The sequence below is a fragment of the Oryzias latipes genome, chromosome 4 (genome assembly GCF_053564925.1).
Source record: "Oryzias latipes strain Hd-rR chromosome 4, Olatipes_Hd-rR_3.1".
NCBI classification, from domain to species: domain Eukaryota; kingdom Metazoa; phylum Chordata; class Actinopteri; order Beloniformes; family Adrianichthyidae; genus Oryzias; species Oryzias latipes.
Genome location: NC_136240.1, coordinates 8,786,378 through 8,800,338, shown reverse-complemented (window position 1 = coordinate 8,800,338; position 13,961 = coordinate 8,786,378). Strand labels below are relative to the sequence as shown.

At 43.5% G+C, this 13,961-nt stretch overlaps 1 protein-coding gene across 3 annotated transcripts in view; it reads left to right on the top strand.

The window, feature by feature from the left end:
• wwc3 (WWC family member 3) overlaps positions 1–13,961 on the top strand; it is a 46,145-nt gene that overhangs the window by 14,226 nt on the left and 17,958 nt on the right. The gene's annotated exons all lie outside the window — the stretch shown is intronic.

Genomic DNA, 13,961 nt, shown 5'->3' with positions numbered 1-13,961 from the left:
CTGAAAAGTTTGACGTAAAGCTTCATCTAACATTAAAGTTGAAATTTGGCATCGATGACTGGTAAAAGCGTCCGTCCTCTGAGAGTCTTTACAGGCTTGTTTGTTGGAGAACGGTGGAGACGTCCAGCAGCCCGCATTCATCTCTTGTAGATAAGCAGAGCGCTTCTGTGTTTTTTTGTTTTTTTTTTGTTGCCGTGGAATGAGCGTAATGTTAGGCATGCCTACACTAATGCCCCGGGGCTTTGCTCGCTCGCGGCCCCAGACAAAGCAGCAGAACAGAGGCAGTTCCCACGTGTCTGACTCCTCCTCTCGTCCCGGGCCCTGTAGGCCTCCTTTATTAGCTCTGTTATGCAACAGCCGTGGCTGGCCTGCCGCTCCGCAAAGGGAGGCCTTTATACTTGGTCACAAAGCACACCAAATTCAATTATTCTGGAAAGGGTGAGCTGTGTTTCCAGCGCCCAAAGGTTATTCACATGCACTGAACCCCGCTGTTATTTTGCTTCCCCCAGTGTTTTCATTATGATGCCTCTTTTTGTCATTTGGTGGGGGGAGGTCACTTACATGCCACCCCTTGGTCGAGCGTCATGTCACCCGTGTTTTTTCTCTCTCTGTCCTCTTGCATGAATGGACGATACGTTTGTCCTCCTCTTACACCTGCTCCTCCTCGGGACGCCGAGGTCCCTGCCGGTGCTCCAGGTGCCTCACGCGCCTCTTCCTGAATGCCCACGCTGCATTTCTGCCTGATTTATCTGGTCCCGCCTGAGCCCCCCGTGACCTTTTATCGAGCGGGGCTGTCAGGAAGCAGACCTGCAGGCTGCGTGTGTTTCGGTGTATTGTGAAGAGTGCGACCTAAACAGGACATGCCACACTCAACAGACTAACCTCAAGCTCAGGGCCACCATTGTTTTGTTTTTTTTCACTTCCACACATCTGCACAATTCTTATTGAAAAAGAAAGGAAGAGCGAAGTGACAGCTCCAGCTTTGAGGGTTTTTTTTCCCCCTCAAAGCACTAGTGGAGTTTGTTTTTCACAAACCTTTTCTCCTTTTCAAAATGACTTTTTACATTTTACCATGGAAAATCCTGATGAGGAAAAAAGGTATTCTTTTTAAAGCATACATTTCTGTTGGAAACTCCTATTTTAAAACAGAATTCAAATATTGCCAAAAGCGGTGTCACATGCACATTTAAATAGGCCTTTGTAAACGAATAGGAGGTTAATCATTTTAAATCCTACAGCTTGAAACATCCCATTTTCAGTCAATTGTGCTCTAAAAACGAACAAATGGGCGAAAAAAGTGAGTTTTGTTGAGTCATTCCATGAAACCACCCACCTGCCGATCAACTTCCCAATAATTCACAAATTTGAGCTTTAAATGAATGAAAAGACGAAAAAAAAGTTTATTTGGTTTCTAACAGGGCAATCAATGGAAAGTTGCTCCACTTTGAAACCAACCATCAGTGATCATTGGAGGAATTGCAACATTTAATGCTTTTGCGTTTGCCTCGACTTCTCAATCAGTAGGTGGAGGCTTGTGTTTAACCAACAAATCCTGTACAGTTGTGTTCATTGGTTATTTAGTTGATTCTCATAAAATATGTCGGATCTCCAGGGACAGCAGTTGGACAGTTTTTTTGACACATTTTGGATGGAAAAACTAAACCCAAACAGCTCTGATCAAAAGCTCCTGATCATTTTCACACAGACTGCAACAAACTGTGGCGAAGAAGAAACTAGAATCCATAAGCTCCTTAGAACTGCAAACAGAAGCAGTGAGGGTCATGAGTGTTGGTCATAGCTGCTCTTACGGCTAGATACGGGCTACCTACAGGTGAAAACATGGGGGGGCGGATACAGCCCATAGAGCCAAAATGGTTGCATACATTTTTCTACGGGCATGCTGCGGTTGACGGGTTGTAGTGAACACTTAGTCTTTGACAAGGCGTAAGGGTAAGTAGAAAAGACACGTACGTTGCATGGATTTTTTTATGTGTTTCCACCCCATCCCCCCAAATTCTGCAGATAACATAAGTGCATGATTGTTGAGTACAGCCTGTCAGAAATGAGGAAATGACCTAATGAGAGTGTAGTTTGTGTGGGTGTCCAACGGGCACTGAAGTGCACACTCTGTGCATGCAGCCTTTGGCCATGGTCAGTAAAGAGCCAGTACTCGCGCCTCAAGCCTTTGCCACAACTGCCTGTCCGGGTGGATATGCTGCCTGCATGGGAAAAATGGGCAAATCTGTGCAGTGCATGAAGGTGGCCAATTATTGCTGTTCGCGTGAAATGTGTGTGCTCCTTACCCGTTCCTTGCACACAACCTAGCTGTTAGAAATGAGGAAATTAGACAGGGTAGTTTGTGTGGGCATCCTACAGACGTCTAAAGGCCTGTTCACACCGGGACGAATTTCGCCCGCGATTTTCGCCAACATTTAACGCCTCGTGACTAAACAAAGGCCACCAATGTGAGTGTGCACACCGACGCGAAAAAACGCCACGCGTCAAAGCGTCACTTTTTAAAAAACGCCTCGGGTTCGTTTTTTTGGTTTGACGCGTCGCGTCGAAATATATTCGACCAATGAGAACGGCGCTTTTGCACACGTGTCTGGAGCCTCTGAAGTTACAGTAAAACACAACTTGGGGGCGCTCAAACACAAAACTGCCTTGCTGAGCACACATACTAGCGAAGAAGATAGACGCCGAGTTGCGTCTACACTGCCGCAAAGAAATAATGACGGACATTCTAAAATATCCCCGAACCAAGCACCAGTTGGAGCAACCGGTGCTTGAAATATTCATGTTTTCTTTGTTTGATTCTGACAAGCGCGTAAATACTTGCTCTCTGCTTCTGAGTGAAAAGCGATTTTAAGAAGCGTAAAGTTGCGCAGCGCCACCTTGTGTACAGGAGTATTTCTGTTTTACATTAAGCGCCATCTAATGTCAGGGAATGAAATTGCATGTTCGCTTGGCTCATCGTCAGCGAAAATCGCCTGGGTGTGAACACAAAAAACGTGGCGAAAAACGCTGGCGAATAACGCCTGGCGAATATTCGTCTCGGTGTGTACGGGCCTTTACGGGCACTTACCTGCACACGCCCTGCATGTAGCATTTGCCAGTGCGTCAACCTCACTATTGACTAGAGTGTGGCGTAAAGGATGTCACGCCATAAAGCGCGTGCAACTCACGTTAGCCTTGCAAATACTTCACACAACATTCCTAAGTTCCACTTCCACGAGGCGGCTGTACGAGCCTTAAGGCAACCGAAAGACACACTGACTGCTCATAAGATGCAGTGCCTCCTCTCTATGGGCCCGGACTACCCCAAAACCTGCATGCATATGACTAAAACGTAACTAACAACTAGAGTGTGGTGTAAGGACTCTGTAAGACAGCATTACCCGTATGTCAAAAGTGCGTGTAACTTGCATTAGCCCTAAAAATAAACTTCACGGTAAACTTACCACACGCACAACAATGGTGCGTTCCACTTTCATGAGGTGGTCCCAAAAGCCTCAAAGGAACTTGTGTCTATGACCCTCCACGGGGCTGAACAACCCAAAACCCCTGCAGTATCCACATGGGTCCAACCTCATCCATGCGCATGTGGCTAATGCTTTTTTACTACCTTTGCTTTCAAGACCATTAACTTACACGTCTGTCTGAAAAGAGGTTTTTCCCAGCAGGGCAGTGTTTTTATTTTATGCCAAATTCAGTAAAATCGTGGTGGACATGAGACTCCTTTTCTGCTACTTATTGTTCCTCAAACGTGTTTTTGGGATGAGAGCTCATTTCAGTGGATGGAAGGCTTACACTCATCCTCTGCCATGCAGACGCTCTCGAAAAGCATTGACCTTCTCTGAGAATATCACCATTGAGAAACACATCAGAGGTCTTTTTCTAGCCCTGATACCCAGACCGTTTTGCCTTGGTCACGGCTGACCTAACTCAGCCTCCCGCCGCGCCCTCCCCATTCCCAGAAGCTCACTAAATATGTACAGAGGCACGGATCTCAGTCTACTTTTAGAGCCCTATTTCTGAAAGATTTAACACATAATGGGAGAAGCCAGTGTCTGTTCCTCTGTCAGCTGCACATACGCAGCATACCCTCCAGGGCTTGCTCCTTCTCAGCACACAGAAACATTTTTGGCATATTTCCCTTCAGTCGAGCCTATATCATGCTTTTCTTAAGACAAACGACATTCAGATAGGAGCGGGAACAGGCAGAACTTTCAAGGATGAACCTCTAATGTTTGGTCGCTGCTGTCAGAGGTGACGTTTCAGTTCTTGATTTTAGACCATAGCTGGATCTGATGGACTCTGTGTTCTCTATGGTGATGACGACCGACAAGCAAGTCCATAGATGACCTAAGTCAGTCCTGGAAGGAAGAAATGTATCGACCAGCTGCCAGGGTGAGACTGGAGACAGAAATATCCTCAGAGACAGCCCAGGATGGCCCAGATTATCCTGGAATTAGCAAATGTTGTTAACTACTAAATATATTTTGCTGAGACTCAGTTGAACACAAGCTGGTCTCCTCAAGATCCCGCTCCTTCACAGCTGAACATGCCGCTCATGGTTGGCCTCTGTTTGGACCAGATATTTGTGCTGGTTTCTGTTTCCTTGTCTCATATAAGCTGATCTTCAGGAATGCATACAAATATCGAAAAATCCTGCAAATGATTCTGTAATTACGGAGTCAAGCTTGTCCATATTTCTCATCCTTTCTTTTTTTTTTACACGTTTATCATTTTTGAGATCAGAGTCTTACATTGAATTAGGATCAACGTTAGATCACGTCTTTGTTTTTTACACATAAACTGAGCCTTTTGTGTTAAATCTCCAGCAGGAAGGGGAAAAACCAGAGAGGTTTGGGTTCAATCAGTAAGGATGCAAATCAACCATACGGGTTCAAGCTGTGCAATATGCGTATCGCAAAAGACGGCAAAAATCGCAATAAATGGTCATCTTAAATATGCTAAAACAATCTTATGGCAGCTTGAAGTATTTAACGAAACAAACAACTCCTTAACATCATTGACCAATCGCATGGAGCCCTTTTATGTTTGATGTTCGTCTCCTATGTAGATGTGGGTCATTTGGAATGTCATTTTTAAACTTTTGCAGTGAAATGGAAATGATGATTTTGGTTGTTTTGCCATATGATCATATACCGCAAGTTATATCGTCATCGCAATATTAATCACTAGTATCGCATATCGCAAGTTTTCCTCATATCGTGCAGCCCTAGTGGAAATGAATCAGTAACTCAGTGGAAAGGTTCAAATTCCTCAGGGTCTTCTTGTCTTGTTGGGGTTGAACACATCTGAAGGTAGAAAGGCAGATTTTGGCGGCATTGTCTGGGATTTTCTTACTGAAGAAGATCTAAACAAATGACTTGGCTGCAGAGATTGGTTTGCTATCCTGGAGAATCTCTGAGTATAGTCTTTACTCTGTCTGGCCTTACTTCACTTCTTGGGTCCAGACTAGGGGTGTAACGTACGTATTGAACGTATCGATAATTTGTGGCTTCTGATAAAGATTCATTGTCGATATTGGATCATTTTAAACGATCCGATTCACTGAGCTAGAATGGATCCAGAACATCTTTATCCAAAACTTCAACCAGTGTGACTCAGAGAGAAATTCCTGCTACTGAACAGTGAAGTTTTCTAGATTCCTTGGATTTCTTCAAGATAATCAAGTGTAAATGAAATATGTGTCCAAACAAACAAGTAAACAAGAATGAATGTTAAATCCATTCATATTTTAGTTCCCTAAAGTTCAGCCCACTGTTGTTTTTCCACATCCAAATGATCCAAAGGGAACATTCTTAGAACATTCTAGCTCACTGGATGGTCACATGACTTTCTAAATTCAGAGTTTTTCCACACATTGGACTGGAATGATGTTTGATCCGTTTTTGCTGACATCACATGTGTGTTGTCTGCTGTGATTGACGTTTATTTCGTTATACTTAAATGCCGTGAAACGTTTCATTTTGAACGAATTTCATAATGATACAGGTCGATTTGATTACCAACTTGCCTCGGACAGAAAGCTCTGGTTGGATCATAGAATCACAGTCTTCGTAACGAGATGCTTGTTGGTAGTTGCTTCATCCACCAAAAAAATCAAAAGAAAAAGAACCAAAAATCTCCTTTGTGGTCTGTGCTGGTTGCAGTGTGATCGGTTTTGCTGGAGTAAGGGTGGTTGAGGTGGGAGGTACTTTCGGGAATTGCACCCCAAGACTTGAACTAAAGTCACCTGATCAGCAACTGGAGTCCCCTGAACCAAGGCTGAAGTTGTTGTTGATGGAGAACAGGCTTTTCCAAAGATCTGCAGCTCAGTCAGACGCATCTGAAGTGGAGAAATGTCATAAAATGGATCAACGGTTTCAGTCCTGTTCCCCAGTTATTGATTGATTGATTGATTTATATGGCACTTTCAAATGGCCGCAGTCAAACAAGGCACCGTACAGTTAAAGTCCAAAAACATTTAAAACAATAACCAGAAGATCTAAACTATTACAGATAAAGATAAAAATACAAATATGTGCCATAAAAGCAAAAAACACCAGATGAAGGCAGAGAAAACAGTAAGACACCAGCAGAACAGAGTCTCATGCTGTGTCAAAAGCCTGGATATAAATATGGGTTTTGAGAAGATTTTTAAAAACAGACAGTGAGGATACCCGCCGACAGCTCAGCGGTAATTATGAGGAGATTAAGGGTCAAATTTGTTCCTTTTTAGCCAGTTACCTGTGTAAAGACATGGTCATGGTCAGGATCACTGCTTGTCCGTGGAGGGAAACCTCCTGGACGTTTTCTCATCAAACTGAAATGGGAAGCAGAGATTGGGCTGACCAACACGTCATCCTGATTCCCACCCAAGATTCTGTTTGCACCAGAAGCAGAAACTGGCTGTTTTTGATGAATTCATGGTTTTCACGTCTGTCTACAAACATTTATCTGTAAATGAGTGTGATTTCTGCATACATGAACTGTGTTTTGTGAGTGTAACTTTGAGGATCAGCTGATCTCCAGTTTTCCACTGTTCCATTCCAGAGTTTTTCACCGAAGCAAACATCCACACAGATAAAGATGTAGCATTGTGGGTAAATTAATGTGAGTGCAAAAGGGGTTAAAAAATGAAGTGCTCGGTAAATTTGATTTGATGTGGATGGTCATAAAGATCAATTCTATTTGATTTGTTGATTTCATCATAGTGTTTAAGGAATTTCCCTGTTCCTGTTTCAAAAAAAAAAGAAAAAACTCTTCTTTATAGAAGCAGAGACAATCCAACTTTTTAAAACTTTTAGCAACAACGAAAAGAGGGAAGAAGAACACGGAGCTAGAAACATCGAAAAAACATCTGAAGTCTAATCTCAAATGCATCATATCAATACCAACTGTCAAATTTCAAGCACAGAGGTGGTGGGTTCATGATTTGCAAGGGAACGCTAACAAAGTCTGTACTCTTCTCTAAATTTCATTTGAACTTTTACTTAAAATAGAAGCACGGAACGTTTCAAACCTAAGAACAAAACCGATGGCAATTTTTATTACATCTCAAAACACAAATGGGCAACATATCAGAGACTCAAAGTCTAAACGAAAGCTCTCCCGTCTGAGAGTCTCTGCACATTCCTGCAGGAAGTGATGTTCTGCACACATTAAAACAAGCCTGGGAACATGTCTGCAGTCCAAATGAGTCATTAGAAACCGTGTGTTCACAGCTGAGGACAAACTCGCCTTCAGTTATGGAAATGGTTCTGACAGAAAAATTCTGTACAGAACTACGCTTTAGTCTAAAGCAGGGGTCGGGAACCTTTTTGGCCGAGAGAGCCATGAACACCACATATTTTTAAATGTAATTTTGTGAGAGCCAAACAATATTGTAGCATCCCTTTCCCACACTGAGGCACGGAGACCTAATCTCTTTTAAGGTTCTTTATTCTGGTTACTGCAAACTGTAACCAACGCTGTACAACTTATTCAGCAACTCCTAAATCTCTCCCGCCGAGAGCACTCCCCCCAAATTTTTATTCCCCCGCTCCCGCTCCAGCCCTCCTATTTCCCTTATTCAGCCCATAGCTGAACCCCATTGGTCCAAACTACCCAACGACAGGCTGAGCGACAGAACTGAGGGCCAATCAGCATCTCTGCTTGATGCGTTTAATGAACTCCAGAATGTGACCCAATAACAGCCACCCAGTCCAACTCAGTCCAGTACAAAATGTTTAAAACTAAAAATTCAAGTGAATGTGTGCATTTGATGTAATTTCAACACTTTTAAAGTACAACAAGTCTGCAGATTCTTTTTAATAACATTGTTATGCTGTTGCTAATAATTGATTAGTATTTCTTACCATTAATGTGACTTCTGGTGCTGCATGGTGGTTTTGCTGATGGTCTAGTCTGGTTGATACATGGTGAGTTTTAGCTTCATGCGGGCGTTGAGACTTCCATCAGTCAAACGTGATCGTAGGTTGGTCTGAATGTTCTTTAGATGTGAGAAAGACTGCTCACATCCAGACGTGGAGCCAAACATTGTCAGTACACACACTCACAGTGTGTGACGAGCAGCGTGTTTTAAGTTTTGACAATCCGTGCGTGATTCACCTTGCTGCCTGTGCCCACTACCCCCCCCCCCCCTTTCTTCCTCACACATCCCGCGCACAGCTGCAGGACGGCAATTCACAGGTTTCAGGCTATTACAAAATCTGTGATAGAACAGATTATAGTGAACTGATAGTGGCGCAGATTTTTTTTCTCAAATCACCGCTACTACTACGCCCCTTTGGCATCGCATCACTCCCAAGAAGGACTGGTCTAGTGGAAAAAATATTTTATAATTAAAGATTTGTCTGCGAGCCAGATGTGACCATCAAAAGAGCCATATATGGCTGGCTGGCCATAGGTTCCCGACCCCTGCTCTAGAGTCTCACTCCGATGAAAATGGTGTTCTTGGTGATTTTAACAAGTTCGTGTGGCATTTTTTGATGACAGAGGACATGTGTAAAGTAAATAAAAGTGCCTATATTACACTTTTCTTAAGCCTTTCAGAGTAAACTATATTTATTTAGATGATATTATATTAACTTTGATACACTTAAGAACACATTTTTTATGAAATGAGTTATTTCCAACGTGGAAAGAAGACGACTTGATCTTTGAGGGCCCGCCTTTCACTCCTTGTGGGTGCCGCCCATTTCATGGCGTCATCCTACTGTAGAGTCGGCGTTGGCAGCGTGTCTGCGTTTCGTCCATGAAAACAAACATCTAAACTTTTCCAAAGATGGATGTGCAGATTATGCATAGAAAAGGAAAGTGTTTAGCCGATCACTGCTAACTCCACAGAGAAAGTGGGTGTGTGTATGTTAGCCTGGGGCGGGGCTGGCAGCACAGAGTCTTCCTGGAAGGGGCTGTTCCTCACATTATGACGTCACAATGTGATGACCCACTTGTTTTAGTGGATTAGGAGGGGCTGGTGCTCGGAGCGCAGGTTTTTAGAGGAATGCTCAGAAATGTGTGAACGGATCAAAATACCGCTCTGGTGGTGTTTTTTGTGAGGAATTAACATTATAATACATTTTACATGATATAGACCCTTTAAGATTAAAATTGCATTTCCAAGCCTTTCTTGATTCAAATTGTTGTAAATCAGGTGAAGACGAAGTAATGCTGTTAGAAAAAGACCTGATTTGTGGCATAGAAATTCAACCGGAGGGGCCACAAGCTCTTTGCTACGCTCTGCAACGGGGAGAGAAAGGGTTAATTTCTAATGAATTCCTGCTGCTCTGCAGAAACTATGTCATAGAAAATGACGCAGGTTGTTTGACTTCGGCTAAAAACAGTATAGTCATAATTGAAAGACAACTGGGAACGCTTTACAATAGATCAAAAGATGATCAGAGTGGGACTTTAATTGTATCAAATCTGTGCTAAGCACTTGGATTATATATTGGCTGGTCTGGCGATAGGACATGTGTCACAGTATGCTTGACGAAATGACAATCTATCACAAATTTTTAAAAGAGTAGAACTGAAGAACTTTTATCTGAATACCTGCCCCCCTACTCAGCACTAGAGACATTGGTTTGTCACTTGTAGCAAGAGTAAAATCTGGCTTTTTAGTGACTTCTGTTGTTTGCTGTGGGGTTCCAGTCAAACCTCAGCTCAGCTTTAGTGCGGTCAGATTTGTAAGGGGAGTCTGGCGATGGGCAGGTGTCGGGCCGCTGTGCAGATCTTTCCAGGTTCAGGTGGATCTCTCAGGAGGACCAAAGAGTTCATTTCTAGCAGCAACAACTCGACATTTTTGGGGCATAAAGCCTCCAGATGTTTGCTGCTCTTCTGTGGGAGCCTGCTGTGGAAAAACAGGCTGCTGCTGTCACAAGACCCACAAACAGAAACAAATCAAACATTCAGATGCAGAGATTCAGATCTGGGAGAGGATGTGTCGTGTCACACACACACGCGCGCACACCCCCATCTGGGTCAAAGAGCGGTTCAGGATTATCCTCCCTCTGACGTCGTGCAGCTTCCCATCCCTTTGCTGGAGCTTTCTTCATACCAACAATAATAAAAGATGTCAGTAGAGGTGTTGGGGAGGTTTGCTTTGAGGACTTGTGTAACCAGAAGCTTCCATCCTGCCTGTCTCATGGTTTCTGAACATGTTGGTTGTTTGTGCAGACAAACAAGCTCAGAATGACGGGCTGGTCTGATGATGTCAGAAACTGCTGATCTACTGGGATTTTCACCCACAACCATCTCTAGGGTTTACAGAGGATTGTCTGAAAAGAGGAAATATTCAGTGAGCTGCAGTTCTGAGGGGGGAAATGTCTTGTTGATGCCAGAGGTCAGAGGAGAACAGCCAGACTGATTCCAGCTGATAGAAAGGCAACAGGAACTCAAGATTGGAAAAACATTGTCTGTTCTGATGAGTCTCCATTTCTGCTGCTATATTCAGATGGTCAGGTCAGAATTTGGTGTCAACAACACGAAGCCATGGATCCATCCTGCATTGTACCAACGGTTCAGGCTGGTGGTGGTGGTGTAATGGTGTGGGGAATATTTTCTTGGCACACTTTAAGCCTCCTTTAGTACCAGTTAAGCATGGTTGCAATGCCACATCCTACCTGAGTATTTTTGCTGTCCATGTCCATCCATTTCTGACCACAGTGAACCATCTTCTGATGGCTACTTCCAGCAGGATAAGGCGCTAGGAGTGTGACGATGACCGCATCACCGCACGTTTTTATTTTAAGTTCTGCAAATGGTGCGTGATTGGAACTATAATAAACACATTAGACACATTCATCTTTGCTGATAATTTACTGTGTTCAGACTTCAATGACTTTAATTACCTTCAATTACTTTTCTCCTCCACTCCCTCTTGCGCTGCACGCGCTCCCTCCTCTTACACACATACACGCGTGGTTTCAGCAGCACATACACATCCTCATTCTACAACAGAAGTTTCCGTCTCGCGAGGAAATACAACAAATTTACTGCGTTGTAATTATTAATTTCCATTGTATTAATTTTCATTACAAGCTGCGTGCGTTTTTGAGTACGCGGCCGCCCGCTGGAGGATTTTGTGTGTGTGGGGGGGGGGGGGCAAGAATCCCGACACCACGGCTCCTGCTGCTTCCTCACAGCGGTGATCAAAAATCCCACACTGTCACAGCGCTATAAGGCGCCATGTCCTAAAGCTGGAATCATCTCAGACTGGTTTCTTGATCAATAAGGACCAAACTCTCTGAGGAATGTTTCCAGTACCGTGTTGAATCTATGCCAGTGCCACCAAGGATTAAGGCAGTTCTGACGGCAAAAGGAGGTCCAATCTGGTACCAGCAAGATGTACCTAATAAAGTCTGTCTCCTGGTTCCGCTTCAGGTACATTTATCTAGGATTACCAGCCCATCACTGTTGGGATGGATACTTCCCTGTTAGAAAGTTTATCTATTTGATTTATCCGGATAAATCCCCTAAGATGCTTTTTGCTTTTCTACTTTCTTGCTATTTTTTTGTTTAAAAAAACAAACAAACCTTGAAAGTGTTTATTTCTAAAATTCCAAATATTTTTTCATATCCTTTCTTTAGCACAAATTCTTTTTCAGTTGTACACTTTTGGGGGGAGATCATGCTGTAACTTGTGAAAAAGTAATTTTTTTTGGATGTAAAACACTTGAGTGAAAATGTTTGTAGCTTTTCAACCTGATTGAGATCAGCCATCACCGCCATAAACAAACATCTCAAATCTGTTTGGATGATCTGCTTTACTGCTTCCCTCAGATCTGCTTATGCAGAAGAATGTATTTTAAACCTCCTCCTATCCCATGTCTCCTCAACTTATTCTGGGGATGCCTTTGCCTTTGGAGATCTCAGCTGCTCCTATTTGTTAGGAATCTTTAATGTTGCCATGGTAACTTCACTATAACAGATACTAAAGGCCAGAATTACCCGCAGCAGCAGCAGCTGCTGGGAGCTGCCGGAGGTCCCGTTTGGGAAGCGGTAAAGAATTTACATTTGTTTGGAGGATTCTTTGGGAGCAGATGCCTCATAAAACTTTCACGCAGCTGAAGATAAGAATCCTTTTGGGTAAATTTATGAAAGCGTGGATCATGAAGGTCATTTCTCAACAATTGGCAGATGCTGACGCCGATCAGAAACATTAATGGAATGAACTCCTCCTATCTTTGCTGGTCAGAGTTCTTTTAAACCGCCTATATCATGCAAAATTCCTTTTTTGAGCTTTATTATAATGTATTATAATGTTAACCCCTGAAAAAACAACAACCCCAAAGCGGCATTCACTCACTTCTGAGCATTCCTCTAAAAACCTGCTTTCTGAGCACCAACCCCTCCCAATCCACAGAAACAAGTGGGTTTTCACACTGTGATGTCACAAAGTGAGAACAGCCCCTCCCAGGAAGTGTCTGTGCTACCAGCCCCGCCCCCAGGCTAACAGACCCTTCCTTCTTATCTGCACATTATGCAAATCCATCTTTGCAAAAGTTCGGATGTTGTCTGTTTTTGTGGGCGAGACGCAGACACGCTGCAGAGGCTGACTGTAGGTTAATGACATGAAATGGGCGGCACACACATGGAAAGGTGAGACTGTCCAGACTGCTCCTCTGTGAGCTCAGTAGATCCTCTCTCCTGAGGAATGTCGAGTGGGAATCTCACCCCTCTTTGTGTAGGGTCCCACCCAAATGAGGGCGTGCTGGTGGTGCTGATGGCATGGCGGTGTATTGGTTGTAGTCAGTGTCAGTAGTAATCCTGATGTCACTGGGGCCAGTCTCAGCCGGCCGCAGTGTTGCACAGACAACCTTCACTGCTTTAATTTCCTGAGTGTTTACAAAACTGAAACGATTCAGGACTGATGGATCATTCCCTGAAAAGTTCAGAGGATACTGTACTTAAATTCTTACCTTTATTTTTAAAAGTTAGACATCCAACTGACACCCTACATGGAGGCATGTCTTTGGGGGTCAAAGGATTATTGGAGCCTGAAATCAGCATCCCACCATTAAAGGTTTTCTGTTAAAAAACCTCAGAGCAGCTGATGCATCCATCCATCCATCCATCCATCCATCCATCCATCCATCCATCCATCCATGCATCCATCCATCCATCCATCCATCCATCCATCCATCCATCCATCCATCCATCCATCCATGCATCCATCCATCCATCCATCCATCCATCCATCCATCCATCCATCCATCCATCCATCTGCCATCCCAGTTACTGTTGGGTGAAGGTGGGCTACACCCTGGACCGGTCTCCAGTCTGTTGCAGAGCAGCTGAAATTCACGAGTCTTTTGTCAGCTTTCACTTTGGTGTTTCATGCTTTGTGGTTAATGTTTTTGTGAATTTTGTTTAAAAAATATTTTATTTTACTTTTATTATTATTATGTATTCCTGGAATGGGATTTTATTGCAGTCTCTAGAGT